The sequence below is a fragment of the Ptychodera flava genome, chromosome 18 (assembly GCF_041260155.1).
Source record: "Ptychodera flava strain L36383 chromosome 18, AS_Pfla_20210202, whole genome shotgun sequence".
In the NCBI taxonomy this organism is placed as follows: domain Eukaryota; kingdom Metazoa; phylum Hemichordata; class Enteropneusta; family Ptychoderidae; genus Ptychodera; species Ptychodera flava.
In genome coordinates, this window is record NC_091945.1 from 22,933,025 (window position 1) to 22,949,896 (window position 16,872).

A 16,872-nucleotide genomic window follows, 5' to 3' on the forward strand; every position below is an offset into this window, starting at 1 on the left:
CCGAATGTAAAATAATTAATGTACACAATCACGCTTATTTAAAATATAGTACAGTCGGAAAATGTATACAGAGAGGAATGTTCAATGTATATATTTGAAAAAAAAATAAAAATAAAATATATATATATATATATATATATATATATATATATATATATATATATATATATATAATATATATATATATATTATATATATATATATATATCAGTGGCTTGGTGTCAATTCAGGCAATGTATTGTTTGCGAAATCTGGATGCGTTCGTCGCCGAAGACTAATTTGAGATAAAGTTTACAGTGTATAAAGATCGTAGAAGTAGCAATCAATATGAGAAATTTGCCATTAATTAGATCACTCTGTTAGTCATTTTAACTTCCCATTGTCTTTTGAAAGGACGGGATACAGCAATGTTAAACTGTTCTTGATTTTCTATCGTTCAATCAGCTTGACCACTGAACCGCTTGGCTTGACGTGGTCTGTCATGAGAGCCATTGTTCCCCAGCCTAGCTAAATAAATGGAACAGTCCACAGGGACTCTTACTTGTTCAGACCTTATCTTCGACCCCCATTGCCCTTTATAACAAAAGCCCAACTTTTCAAGACAAAGTGCTCGAAATAGAGTTATTCCTAAATTTGTCGGTAAAGGGGCTAAACTCGTTCAGTCTGGATAGAGTGTTCTGTTGTTTTCGTATTATAGACATACATCCGTGCATGTAAGGCAACTAAACACACACACGCCCAATAAATATATATATTGACAGGCATATTTCTTTCAAAGCCAATGACGGAAAAGCTTGCCATCACAAATTACTATTCCTATTCTCTACTTCATTTTATTAAAAGTTCCAATGCATGTATCCCTGGCTATTTAACAGACTCGACAATTCTTCTAACTCGATCCCTAGCTCTACACTCCAGCTGCGATGAATTCTAAGCGGAGAATTTTATCAAATAAAATGTTAAATAGTCTGATAGAAAATCTTATTGTGAGAAAACAGTGGCTGATTATGATAGGAAAATTCGCAATCCAAGGCCATCGTATTCCTGTTTAATTAAAAAACGGCATCGGTGAATCAACGCTATTGATTGGAAACAAAACGACAGATAAACATACCATCTATTCAGGTGAAGACAAAGCCCCACTATCATTTCATTCAACCAAGAAAGAAAAAAAACCCAACTTTTTTGGAAAGACGAACATGTAATAAAATACCTCCACATCACTTAGCTATATTATCAAACAAATGCACCCCGGGGTAGGCCCTAATTCTTCAAGTAACCTTTGTTATACTTTTCGTATTCGAAGACTATGGGGCTTTTATTTGTGTATGTGTCTGGTGCTGCCTCTCGACTCGCTGAAGTATTACTTACTGATTCTTTCTCAGACGACTAGTTGAAAATATTGGTTATTGAAACAGCACATGGACAGGTTCAATGTCCCGTCATAGGCGAACTTCATACGTTACAGTGGCATGTAATGTCATACATGATGGATTGCTCCGTTTCTTTAATATAATTAAGACGGCGATGACGATGACAATGGCAATGATGATACTTTGATAGTATCACATCAGTGCACAGAGGATATACTTATGTGAGTATATGAGCTAACATATCTGTCTTTACTGTCTGTCTGTCTGTCTGTCTGTCTGTCTGTCTGTCTGTGTGTGTATGTATGTATGTATGTATGTATGTATGTATGTATGTATGTATGTATGTATGTATGTATGTATGTATGTATGTATGTATGTATGTATGTATGTATGTATGTATGTATGTACGTACGTATGTATGTATGTATGTATGTATGTGTCTATGTATCTATGAATGTAGCTATGTATGTATCTATGTGTGTATATCTATGTAACATGTATCTATGTACCTATGTACGTGGTTATATGACATTGTAAATGCGTAGAAAAATGAGTACAAAAATATATCTGTTTTCCTGGAGCCGTATGTACGATCTCACTTCTTTTTATGTTAACGGTCTGAGCGCGACATTGATGCACGGATTTCATTACTGCACTATCATAGATAATGACCCACTAGTGACTAAACGACGCCGCACGTACTCCGTAGTATGGACCAAAAGTAAACGTAATAATAGCTCACAAAGGCACACAAGTGTTTACATGTAATTTGCACTGTTTACTTTGCAACTTTGCAAATTAGCTTTCCTCGGTAACCAGGAAGTAACTCACTCCTCTGATAAGATTTCTCAAACATTATTCAGTATTTGTGTCAAGGCCCTCGCTTCAATCAAACTTTATCAATCTAGGTTTTTTTGTTCGGCAAAATATGTTTTCATTGAAATTCTTATGAACGTTCACTGAAAGGAAAAAACCAGCGAAATACTAAAACAGAAATTTGGTACTATGAAATGGCCTTGTCATTAAGCACAATAACCACAGGGTACTAAACCGTTTACGACAGTTAACGTCGGACAGTTGCCGTGGTAACAACCTCCCGTGTCGCAGCTAACGACACTCCTCTGAAGTGGGCTCGGATAGCCAGGAGTTCTGTCATAAATCAAACGTAGCCATTATATATAACAAACTTTGCTGGGTCGATTGATTTCAGTCGCAGCCGGTTTCTGCCAGTGCCTACTTCAGTCGCATCACACCACGTTTACATTGGAACCGTATTCTCCACTTTTTGCTTTGGATACGGTATGTATGCTCTCTCTTCCCTGTAACGTTTAATAATCTTGCGCCCGATTATCACGCTCTAAAACCTTCCATCATGTTTCGCCCTATTCATCTCAATAATATTGTGCATTTTTCTCAGGGTTGTCAGCGTAACCTGTTATCGTTCAAAACTGAACACCGTCCCTAGCTTGATGCCAGCCAAGCAAAACGCACAAGGCTAAACCCCATCAGTTGGATTGTAGTGTTTCGTCCTCTTCTGAAAATATGTCATCGTCACAGACGTTCACTAGACTGGCTGATAGTATTCATCTCTATACAATGTTTTCAGGTGTACATATACACGTATTACTGTTTTTAATTGCAATTTCGAAAAGCTCTACGGTAGTTAGCTGATTGTACAGCCCGCTAAAAATAAATATAATAATATAAAAATAATTTATATAATGTATGTTTTAATGTAAAATAACATGTATACACAACGGTAATAATTCTGTCGATGACACCATAGGATACACTTAAATATGGTCTGGCTTTGAAATCAACGATTACAAAATGGAATTTATCCCGACTGCACAGGTCTTCTGGTCCGAATGGTACATAATGTATATTCTGTGTGCAATTTTTTGTCTTGTATGGGCTTTGTTTTTCCAGCATTTTTTTCACTTTCGTCATTAGGCCAAATTGAATTCTTTGCTGCTCGTAGGCTCTTGGGGGTTTCCAGAAAACACACACACACACACACACTTCTCTCAGAATTTTCGATTGTTGACGATCATATTCTGTCGCACAGCAAAGCCAGGGCGTTGCGTTTAAATTAAACACGATTGAAACTAATTTGGGATAATTGGATGGTGAAGTATTGTCGATTTAATCTGCAAAATTTAAGCTCACCTGCTTTTCTTTTTAAGTTACACTCTTGTTTTTATAAGTAATTTGTAATATTGCAGCATCCAGCTATAGGGCACCCAACACTTTTGAGAAATTTGAAAAATATAAAGATCCAATTATCCGGAATTAGTTCCAGTCAATGTTATTGCAACAAAATACTTCCATACAGCAGTCATTACAATCATTGAACCATGTAAAATAAAAACTGTTTTTGTTTTCTAGAAGCATATAGATACATAAAATAACAGGCTTTGTGAGAAATATGTCAAATAATAGCATATTTGTTTTGAGCTTTTGTTTTTCAAGCGCTTATCTGACTACATTCACTAAAGTTTGAGAGGAAGCAAAAAAAAGAATTTACTTACCATGGCTTAACTGTTTGTATGGAAGATCTATTACTGAAAATCAACATCGCAACATTGTCTGTGTAACCCTTTTTAATGTGTTATCATATCATTCGATGTTTCAGAAGATGCAAAAACTGACGCTTTTCATAATGGTTTCGTTGAGTGTGGTGGTACTCATGAACATGGTACCCGGATGTAAAGCCTCTGATGACATCAACTGGAACAACCTGGACTGGGAGGAATTTTTTGAGCGCTTTGAGGAGTACATGGAACAGAATCGAGGACCAGCCTATCCCAGTCCAAGGCATCGTCAGGGTTCTGACAGTAGAGAGGACTCTTAAACCTGGTTTTTAGCTTTCTGCATGAAGAGTTCCAACTTATTTTCAGTTCATTCTTTGCCTATCTTAGGTGCCTTAGGGAAACTTTGATGAGGATAACCTGGCTCTATTGCCACTCTGTCTGCCGTCTGCACAACGTCATCGGCAATCCTCTGTCTCAAGTAGCGGAAATCTCTATACGTCAGATAATGTTTCAAAATGTCGTGATGTCTCGAAAGACAGTAACCTTAGCTTCTTTAATCGACGTGAAGATCGTGTGGCCACCGAACGAACACGCCCAAATATTGACCAAACAGCAAGTTCCCGTGGTTGAGATGGCGACTGTCTTGAGTTTTGGCAACCTTAGTGAAGATCAAGTGCATCATTCAAAAGACCAACTTACAGTTCTGTTAAAAAATATATACACTCCGCGAAATTATTACCGATATTGACAATACGCCGGCTATAAGCTCATGGAACAATAAACATAACTTGTCAGGTCATTCACGTCGGAAAAAAACACGTAATTTGCAGGCTCGAGATAAAATAGTGTCATAGCAAATCAAGCCGGATTCCCAGTAAGAAGTGGAACATATTATTTCAGGAGAACGAAAAAAAATGACATTGGAAACTTTCCGCCGCAATAAGTTTTTCGAGTTCTATTGTGATCAAACCAAATACATTTCTTACATTCCAAAGGCTTCAATTCTCTCTACTTTTACGTTTTCACCATTCTGTAAAGAGGTGGTAGTACGAGGTTGATCAAACGGTGTTTGTAAATGACTCAGTGTCTACCTTGTTCCTAAGTAATAAAATTTAATTATGTGTACGTGCAGACGTCATCACCGAGTGTCTTTTGTTCTGTAGTGGTTTTTCACATTATTCTCCTACGTCATGTCGTTACGGAATATCGCCGGTTCCTGTCAATCGACGAGACCAGATCGTGCCCCCATGCGGTGAGACTTAATGACACATTGTACCGTTTGTAATGGGACACCGTTCAGTCCAAGCAATTTTACATTGAAATACTCCCCTTCGAAAAAGGCGTGTAATTGTACCTTCACTTGGTGGAGATTAGCGTCCCCCCTAGAGACGATGATTGTCGCCACAAAGGTTTCGATCCTTTCATGAAATAATTGAAATTTCATCGCGACAGCGCTCTCCATAGGTTAGGCAACAACTGTGTTATTTTAATTACTTTTATCACGTCATGAAATAATAATATTATGAGTGGGATGAACTCATAATGCCGGCGCGACAAGCAATTGGAGGTCGTCGGCTGTTTATTAATGAGATCCTGTTTTGAAAATGGCGAAATGATATTACCGACAAATATGGGTGGGGTGGGGAATGTGACTTTGGATGAAACCAAAGTCTAGCAAAAACCGGTAACTTCAGTAATTGGATGGGATATTTAGGACAAAAAAACAAAAACGCTGCCATAATAGTTCAGTTGAAACTCACATTTGTCATTATGAGAACAAAACGAGCATGAATTTAAAGTATGATGTAAATTAAGTGGTAGGTGGCAGCTAAAGCTTTGACGGCCGACAGTTTTCATATTCTGACCCAAAATAGTCTCATGTTATCAAATCAAGCGTGGCATTATTTCATCTATCAACTCAATGATGTCAAAGGTCTTCTTTTGATGACAAACAAAGAGAGTCGTCTCTCTTACGCAATGACACATCACAATACCTAACATTATATAGTTGACTAAAAAAGGGCCATTCGGCATGATTCCCGAATGTACAGAGCTAGTCTCAGACTTGGTCTCCGACTTTGTCACCACAACCTCTCTAATACTCCTCCTTCTCCCTGTGTCTCTGTCTGTCTGTCTGTCTGTCTGTCTGTCTGTCTGTGTCTGTCTGTCTGTCTCTCTCTCTCTCTCTCTCTCTCTCTCTCTCTCTCTCTCTCTCTCTCTCTCTCTCTCTCTCTCTCTCTCTCTCTCTCTCTCTCTTTCTCGTCCTTTAGGCCTATAAAGACGAGTGCTAAAGTTTGTATTTGCTAATCTGCTTGTGTATGTATACCCAACAATCTTAACTATAAAAGGACAACAATTGCAAAAGCATCAAGACAGTTTCAGCACTGGATTTTGTCAACTGGAAGTGGAAACAAACGCATTTCACTTGACTTGTTAATTCGCACAAGTTTTGGAGTATTAGACATTTTGCTCGAAGTACACGCAACCTTTTCGATCGTGTGACCACAACTCAACATGAGTCTGGCATTCAAGGCTGGTTATGATGCAAATTCTGATCACGCTAATTGTTGTAATTGTTGCCTACTTGTTAAGGTAGAATAGGCCTCGGGGGACAGAGAATTTTTTTCAATACCTTTCTGATCTACAAAGGGCTCATTTTAAAGCTCTTGGTGTAAGAAATTATTTTTGCCGTCTTGGTTTTTCAAAAATCGACAATCTAATTTTTCTCCATAGGTTTAACAGAGGGATTGGGGCATTTTGAATTTCAAATATCGGTAAATATTATAAAATTTGTTTCTTCAGTACAAAACTTTGCACGGTGAATGTTCGAGAGTTTGAGGAAGGTTTAAGTAAAATTTTAAGTCTTTTACTTTCGATGCGCGTATATATGCCTTAACGTTTATGTCCATATGCCCGTCACGGTTCATTTTCAAACCTTATAAGCAGGCTGATGCAATGCAATGTGAATGATAGGTCATTGACTTGTACATCTTTCAAGGTCATAGAAGAGTTCAAATATCCAAGATAAAAACTACGTGGAAAAAATTTCGATTACAGAAATGTGTCTTCATAAACCCCCACGCCGTACACAGTAATTTTTGTCCGGCGAAAGTTACCGAACGGTTTAATAATCGAAAACGGAAAGCGGCGCTCCTTTTTGATGAGTCGGATTCATGATAATGAATCATATAATTTGGATTGTGGTGATTAGTGTTTATGGTTGGATATGATATCCATTTGCATTTTCTCTTAGGCCGATGAAATATTAATGACACCGCTGGAACCATGTACATGATGGACATGTATTTTCAAAGCTGGACTTTCTTTGTAAATTACAGGTTTGTAATTTTTCTCTAGAGGGGTGTTCGCCGGCAAAGGCAGGAGACGTTGGATGTAACTGGCTTGCTATGTCTCCCCAGTCAGACGTATGCTAACATTTTGCAACCTCCCGCCAACACTATAGCTGTCCATTATTATGATGAATTACTTTAATAATTCTGAAACCATGATCGAACCCGGAACAAATGGCGTAGCACTGGGAAAGGTAATTAAGTAAAACGAGAACGATTTTTGGTATTTTACCGCAACGCATCGATCAGTGTCGTAAAAACCTGAAATTATGAAAAAGAAGGAAATTTTGTTTTAAGAACTATACTCTTCAAAGTTATTACCGTGCTACTGTGACGAATCAATCATAATATGTAAACAGTAGCTTTCAGATAAAAAAGCTTTATCTGCAGTTTGGCGACAACTTTGTGGTAGAAAACTACCTAGGAATACATGTTTAGACTTAAATATTTCAAAGTATATTTTTCGTCCACTTCTTGTGTATGTGTGTGAGGGGGTGTCATTTTGAAGCTCATGGACTAAATAAAGTTTTCATCTGCACATTTTTGTGAAAATCGATTTCTTCCCATTGAGTTAACACAGGGATTCAGCCATTTCGAATAAAGTACTGTATCTGAAAATGTGAGTTACTTTGTTTGTCTTGTCAATTTTTCACGGTCAGCGCTTTCCCTGATTTTTATTCTAATAATGTCGAAAGGAAATAGTATTAAAGTTTTCGATATGACTGATTAGTTTACATATCGTATTTGCTTTTGACTTTGTTGTTGTGTTGTTGTTGTTGTTGTTGTTTTGTTGTGTGGTTGTTGCCATCAGCATGTCCGATATTCAAGACGCCTGCGACCAAGACTGCATAGAATTACATTTTTTCGTGAAATTCATTTTCAAATGTGATATTTCACTTAATAAATGTGTATTACTGATAGTGTAAACCCTCTCGCAGCAACCCTGACGAAATGAAACGCGATATGTATGAAACTGATAGTCATATCTAAAACGTGATGAAAAAGTTGACTTGGAAGAATTTCTCCAAACATTTGCACAGCACAGGACCTAATTTAGACGTAGACTGATTTTAGGTTTTTTCTTTTGTCTGTAATTATATCGAGACAAAGACAATGACTTGATAAACTACTTTCACATTTTCGACGGTATCAGTGTATCAGTAGGCAAATTCCATTGGGTATTTTTTGTTCTTTTCAACATGATGATTTAAATTTCAGAGAAACATTATGCAGTCCTTTAAATATCAGAAAGTTGTGTATGTGGACAAATGGTGGCGCTGTGTTGCTCGCCACCCAAGCTGTCATAATTTAACACAAGTATTCGCCCACGATAGATAATCGCTTTCGGGACGAAATGTTGTTTTAGACCGAGGTTAGGCAAGAAGATTGCGTCTGATTGAAAGTGTGGCCGCTTGATTTGTATAGCATGTGGCTTATATAACTTAATTAACTAAACAAGACTATTTCATGTTATCTTTTTGCATCTTTCATTACATGTTGGGACATCTTAATTTGTCAACAGATATATTTTATTAACTGAGCATTACTATCATGTACTCATAGCGATATGACTCCATTCTGCTGGCGGCACCGATAGTAAAACATTCATTTTGTGATATTTCACGGTGTATACTACATCCCAACAGCTGATTTTATTCAGATTACAGTGTCTCTGAGCAACACCTGCCAACTTCAAGTGGACAAAGCAAACAAACAAAATGGCCGCCTTTTTCAACCCCACTCACACTGATGATCCAGTGCGATAGAAATTCACTGTGTTTTGAATCAGAGAGGAGCTAATTTATTCACTTTACAATCCAACGAATGAGAAGCCCATTTACAGGATGAGGTACCCACTGCCTCAATTGAGCAACGGGCAGTAAAGTGCCTTGTTCAAGGACAAAATATAATGAAGCACGCTGGAGTCCTGAACTCACCGTCCAAAGTTTTTGACTGATAAAAGTACGCTGGACCATAAACATTCTTCTCATAGAGTTCCGTTATCTTCACACTGTAATGGCGTTCAGTGAGAAAGGGAATAATTGCCACGTATTGAGTTTACTTCAATAGAAACGTCCTAGAGTTTACGAATGAATCATGCTTATGCAAATATCATCATATTTATACACGTCACGGATTAAATGTACAGCACCAAATTATAAAGGTTCCCTGTCATTTGCAACAATTCTTGGCATGTATTTATGAAGTGGTTATTCGTCATGATCGTCTGTTCCTTGTGTCACTTGGCAAAATGCTTGATATACAGCAATATACACATATACTGATTCTGTACAATGTCATGTGTAAAGTACGTTCAGAATACTCGTACGTATACTAATAAAATGCATAAGTACAGTGTACACTTGGTGTACAAAGATGTACATTATGTATACTTTTGATCTGCAAAGATATACGCTACGCATATCAACGTATTGAAATGTTCCAGATACGCTACGTATGCAATTAGTATTGTGAATGTCCTATCAATATTCGTTTCATTTGTGCTACGTCAGACACTCGACTTTCGTCTTCTTCGTGACGCAGCACGAATGGCACTCGTCGTATACGACACAGTTACAGGTATTTGGTCATCAGATATAAATCGTTTAAAGGTTTTTATATCATAACCAGCCTCATCTTCAGAAAAGAATAAGGTTGCGTTTTTGCAGCAGGGAAAGTGCTAGGTTTCCGAATGCGAATTACATCCACGTTTTGACAATCGGAAGAATGATGCTATTGCCACTGGCAGATATTTGCGTAATTCCATGTACAAGGGACAGTACAACAAAAACTCCTCGTAGCACGCGCCTCGAAATTGAAAGACTTAAAATTTTGCTAACAATTACTTACCCCAAGGAAACATTAGAACCATTTCCTTTCGGCATCAAGAATAAAATTCAGTGGTCGCCATGGGAAATGTGATACAATGGAAACAAATGACCTGGCATTTCTCGATACTTGAAATTTAAAATGGCTGCATCCGAGTCCCCTTGTTAACTCAATAAAAAAAAATCGATTTTCACAAAAATGAGTTTATGAAAACTTTATTTACTCCATGAGATTCAAAATGACCCCCCCAGCGTGACACAAGCAAAGGACAAAAATTGTATTGAAAACGTTTTAGAGCCCAAATACCTATTCCTGCAGAGTTTCTACCTTAATGTTGTCACGTTCCTGAAGAAAGCATAACCCGTTCTTCCCGATTATCGACATCTATATTACTTTATGTGCACCTAGCAATTTACGTCCTACTAGTACGCCGGCATAGCGTGAGCGCCATCACCGACCATATTTCCAACTGCCTAAGCGTCTCGAACGAGCCTGCACGTCTGTAAGGCACGTTTCCGTATAGTATAGCTAAAATGCTTACTGCTGAGTACGCCTTGTCAAAGCGTTCTTAAAGCTCAATGTTCTACGATTATTTTCTAAGTATAGCACTGTATATTCAACCCTTCAAAATTTTAGAGAGAGAGAGAGAGAGAGAGAGAGAGAGAGAGAGAGAGAGAGAGAGAGAGAGAGAGAGAGAGAGAGAGAGATAGAGAGACGCGTCGGAGTGCGAAAAATTTACCTTTTGAAAAGCGACCGTTTCAAAGAACAGACACTTTAAAGTTTCCCTTGCTATTGCGAAGTCAGAATTTTTCATTGTTATTTTGACGTGCAAATTTTAGAAGTTTCGACGATTTAATTAAGTCAGGTATACATTATGTTGAGTGTTAGTTTTGTTGATTTATATATTGCATAATTACACTGGACAAAATGCTTGAAATACGTTAAGTATATTTACGTATCTGGAAAACAACATTAGTGGCATATATATGTTATGTATATCATTATAAATGGAACACATCAATACGTTCATATACATAAGGTATATGTATACAGAACGAGAGTATATGTAATGCAGATCTTTGCGGACCAAATGTACACTGTAATTGTGCAATTTATTTGTATACACGTATGTATGTGTATTCTAAATAGTTTCGACAAATGTGCGTATATTGTATGTGTGTATATTGTCGTACATCAAGCAATTTGCCTAACATTATTTACCCTGTCTTCTCCCTTAATCACCTGTGCTGGTAAGTTTCATATTTCCATAATCTTATATCGTGTTTGTTTTTATGTTATTTTTAATGTAATTATACTGCCCCTTAAAGAACTTGTAATAATCTCTTTGCTCGTGAGTAGGTAAATTATCAAAAATTGATAATAAATAAATGATAGATACGAAGATAAATGATATATAAGTCTGTGAACGCACTTTATCGTCTGCATTGATTAGGCCATGAACTGTTCAGAATATTCTGAGCTACAATATGTACTTTATTAAAATTGCTTATAATTAGATTTCCACTAAATAATGAGAATGGTTTTATCATAGACAGATCGATACGAATAACTGTAGTGTCAGATAGTTTCTTATGAAGAAAAAGTATAAAAATATTGAGTTACTTTTGCCTTTCATCTAAATGATACTAGATAGATAGATAAATAGATAGATAGATAGATAGATAGATAGATAGATAGATAGATAGATAGATAGATAGATAGATAGACACGTGATTGTATGTAGAAACTGAGTCGTATTTGTAGAGGTTGGTTTTCTTAAATTCACAGCACTGCCATTAATTTGACTGACAATAAATATATGATACATCTCGAGGTTTTTTCAAATTTCTACGAAATCACAATTATTATTACGGAGTGTTTCTCTCTCCGTAGTTATTGAATATTGTAGCTTGCGGTATATGTGAACGAGATGCGTATGCATGTGTGTGTGTTCAGAAGCCAATGAAATGATTTTACACATTGTTTCCATTGTTTCAATGTATTAAGAATTTGTTATCGCAAAACCTCCTTGATAACTAACAGTATCCAAGATGTTGCGATTTTTTGCAGAAATTGCCATAATATGTAAACAGAATGAAGCCTGAAGCCTGTTTTTGAAGGTAATATGATCGTCCCATTTTCACTTGACCTTTATTGTCACGTTCTGGTGAAAATTAACATAACCAAGGAGGGACAAGCGCTTGGCAGTCTCTTTGGATGAATTTGACTCGTCCAAATGAGGAAACAGTCTTTAGATTATATTGAAGGCCAAAGGAAACGTCTGTGAATTTGGAGGTCATGTCTTCTACCTTGACAAGTGCGGCGGGGTTTTTTTGTTTGTACGGTTTTTTATAGTACTGTACTTTACAAAGTCCGATAGGTCAAATGAAATTATGGTGACATTACAACCATGAACTGACTTCGAAGAATTATTTTATAAGGAAATACTTTTTTGACTATCAGTAAAAGGTATTACCATATAAACAATCTCTCAAAAGTACTACATTGTCAAGAGAAACATTCGAAATACCTTATTTGATTAACATTCTCAAGTTTGGCTAAGCAGAACCCTATGTCTGTATGTACGTATGTAAGTACGTATGTATGTACGTATGTATGACCTTTTTGACCTTCTGTGTGCAGATGACGTAGTTACCTTTGCCGACTCGGTCACAAGTCTTCAAGAGTTTAATTGATATTCTGCATTTTTTTGCGTAAAATGGTGTATGCAAGTTAACCTCGATAAAACAAAGGTTACGGTTTTTCGAAGCGGTGGACAGCCCTCTGGGTTTGAAAAGTGGTACTTTCGTGATAAACTGATTGAAGTAGTTTCCTACTACAAATACCTGGGTCTTCTCTTGTCTACAAGAAGTGATATGGCAGAAAGCGGTGTCCACTTTAGCTAACCAAGCCTGCAAGGCTCTGATTACATTGTTAGCTGCCACGCGGAGACTTGACTTCTTGGATGCCAATACTCATTTTAAATTATTTGATGCGGTGGTAATGCTAATTTTATATGGTTCAGAAATCTGGGGATTTCAATACTTTGATGTTACAATACAGAGAAAATTCAGTGAAGGTGGTGCAGAAAATTATTTGGAATCCCTAACCATACAACAAAAGAAGATGTCGTTGGGGAATGTGGCCGTCTCCCTAAATACTTTAAAACGTTGTATCACATTCTGGTCGAAACTTCCCGAAATGCTTTCTCATAGAATTCCAAGAAAAGCATATCTGATGTTGTGCAATTTTGACAACATGGGTAGGAATACATGGGTGACGTTTACTAAGAACATTTTGTTTTCATTTGGTTTTGGTTTTGCATGGGTTTTCCGTAACAAGCTGTTTTGTATTCTTTTGGGTTCTAAAGTTAAATATGTTTTTAAAAACACTGGAAGAAAAATTAGCGTTAAAACCAAAGCTTTGTGGGTCAGGATTATAACGACTTTTGTAGTGCTTCTGAAATCTTTTTTTTTTTCATTACTCCCTAAACATACTAGAATACTCATCCCTAGAGAGAGAGTTTACCGTTATTCTTTTCTTCGAGGTGGTCCGGAATGAGAGGAGCCTAGTTTAGAAGCAAACTGGAAAGCTTTCAGTGGTTGGCATTTCACACTTTCACCGTCTTTTCACGATATCCCTGCTGCACAGCTGTAACGCAAACAACTTTTGGTCTCGGCACATGTCTGATTCACTACCAACAAGTTCCTCTTTCAAGTGTTCTTACCTTTGAATTTCTTATCTTATGGTAATTAACCCATAAGAGCTGTAACATGGTCTGATTTTGTAAAGGACACATTGAGTACGCAATGCAAATGGATGGCGTGTTGAATAATTAATAAAATAAATTCTTGCGTAACATACCAAGTGGAATACAGTGTCACTGCATTCCTCGGTGGTGCGGGGACTGTGGTCACAGTAATCTGAGGGAAAACAACTTACGAATGACAATGGAGGTAGTTATGGACTGAGCATGCTCAATACGCTTTGCATAGAACACTTTCAAACATTTCTTTTACTCTCTTACATATTCAACGAGGAGCTTCATCGTTCTTAGATGATGGCTTTGATACCTGAGTGACACGGAGTAATACTGTTGACAATCCATCCAGTTGTACGCGAATGTTGGTTTTCAGTCAGGTCCCCATGTTACCATGAAGATAGTGCTACCGTACCATCACGGTGTCGTCATGGAGGTAGAAGTCAGAGTTCATTCACACGGTAAACAGTAAAGATCTAAACTAGCAAGTTCGTCGACGGGCAAATCTTTATAACAATTGAAATTGATTCCTTCGTTTTTAATTTTGTTTTTGGATTTTTTAAATATATATTGCCAAAAATAACACACTTTGGTCGCTAATATTGCAAACTTATTTCAGCTGAGTTTTGCAATATGAGTTCGAAGTCCAATATCAAGTCAAAAAATTGAAGATTTAGCGATGACCTTTTCAATTTAAGGTTCCAAGACAAGAAATTGACCTATTCAAGCTAACATTTCTCTAGTGCTTAATAAGCTCAGAACCCCCGTAAATTATATATTTTCGGAAAGCCCAGATAAAGGGAAACATTTTGGTTACCATAGTGTCACCATTGTTTACATAACTATCACGTGACAGGTAATTTGCATAACCTTTCAAAATCAGTTTTCCCTATAACACGATTGGAACTAATTTGGGATAATTGGATGGTGAAGTAATGTGGATTTAATATGCAAATGTAATCTCATCTGCTTTTCTTTTTACATTAAACAATTGTTTTTATGAGTAATTGGCAATATTGCAACATTCAGCTACAGGGAACCTCACACTTTTGAGAAATTTGAAAAATAGGAAAATCCAATTATCCCAAATTAGTTCCAATCATGTTCTATGTTTTGTTTCAATGCTTTGAGATATGAGGCTGAAATTTGTGTGAGTGCAAGCTGCCATAAAGATCTTTCAAACAATGATTCAGAATTTTTTTAAACCTTCTAAAACAATTTATATGACAGAAAAACTTCCAGAGCGGAGAATATAATCCTAGTTGATTTCTTTAAAATTGCGCTCCAAAAAAACTAAGCAAGATATAAAAAATCTGAGACACATTTGAAAGAGCGTTGTGACAGCTTGCATTCCAGAAAGTTTCAGTCAGATATTTTGAAGAATTGAGACAAAACATAGGGAAAACCGATTTTTGAAAGGTTATGCAAATTACCTGTCACGTGATAGTTATGTAAACAATATTGGCACTGTTGTTACCAAAAGGTTTCCCTATATCTTGGCTTTCCGAAAATATATAATTTACGGGGGTTCTGAGCTTATTTACCACCAGAGAATTGTTAAATTAAAAAGGTCAATTTCTTGTCTTGGAACCTTAATTCATTTCAAATACTTTAATGTCTGTCCATGGTAACAACATAAATTTACCTTTAGGTTCTTCGAATTTGCATTAAAAAATGTAAAAGTGTAAAAACAGTATACAACACCATATGTACACAAAGAATTTAAAATTTGCACAGCTTTTCGGGCATGAATGACTTTCTCGGATGAGATTTTCTACCAACCGGAGGCCTACAGCACCTCCCCGAAGGGAGCATCTGGAATTTACAATAAAGAGGATTAGTAGAATCACCAATGTTATTCAGCGTAAATTTGTTACTGCAGAGTGATAGTTGTTTTGAAAAAGTAAATAATTGCCGCCGGAAAGCAATTATTTTTCGGCTACATTCACAATTTGAGAAAGTTTGTTTCCTTTTTTTAAAAAAATTACCACAAACACGATTGTAACTAATTTGGGATAATTGGATGGTGAAGTAATGTCAGTTTGATCTGCAAATGTAAGCTCATCTGCTTTTCTTTTTAAGTTACACACTTGTTTTTATCAGTAATTTGTAATACTGCAACATTCAGCTACAAGGTACCTAACATTTTTGAGAAATTTGAAAAAAATGAAGATCCGATTATCCCAAATTAGTTCCAATCGAGTTTACACGAGAAAAGAATGGCACAAGTCAGAACATTCGACCTGTACACAAGGTGGAGATCCGTCTGACTGGCATCAAATTATGTAGTATGCAAGTTTGGTGTGTGCACGGTAACCTCGGAGAGTGTTATCCTCAATACCACTCGGTCTCCCGAAACCAAGGGAAGCACAAAAACTGGAGACGTTCTTTACTGCAAAAGAACCGATTATAGAAACCCTGCAACAATTTGTGGCACCAGGGTAAGTGTCGAGAAGTCTACAAGTTACACTCAAATGATATCAGGGGGCAAACCATACATATACTGTTGACAGAAATGGTAGGTCTAAGGTAGCTCGCACCTCGATATTAAAAGATTTAACCTTTCCTCAAACTTTTCTCAGAGAAACCGTAAACCACTCCCAATCGAAATCAAGAATAAAAATCAAGGGTCACCATATAGGTATAGGTAGTAGATAAAAAAATATTCGATTTTTTCCCGACACTTGAAATTCAAAATGGCCGCCACCTCTATGTTAACTCTTTTGGGGAAATAAAATTTCCAATTTTCACAAAAAAAATAAGCTGGTGAAAATTTCATTTACTCCAGGGGCCCCAAAATGAGCCCAAACAAGTGATAGACCAAAAATATATTGTAAAAGTTTGAGAGTCCGAATATCTGATGCAGAGGCATATTCTACCTTAAGAGTGATACTGTGGCAACAAGTTTGTCACTTTGTCATCAAACTCATCAGTGCCAAAAGACCTAGAAAACGTTATAAAGAATATAAATGCCTATCTCTAAGAACCGCAAGGAGAAATCGACGGTTGCCTTGGACACAACAGCA

The 16,872-nt window shown here is 36.8% G+C and overlaps 1 long non-coding RNA gene across 1 annotated transcript; it reads left to right on the forward strand.

Annotated features, from left to right (window-relative positions):
• Positions 1-2,493: 2,493 nt before the first annotated feature.
• Positions 2,494-5,038, forward strand: LOC139117182 (uncharacterized). Its single transcript, XR_011548469.1, has 2 exons — positions 2,494-2,672; positions 4,009-5,038. It is a non-coding gene; the product is annotated as an uncharacterized lncRNA (long non-coding RNA).
• Positions 5,039-16,872: the final 11,834 nt, after the last annotated feature.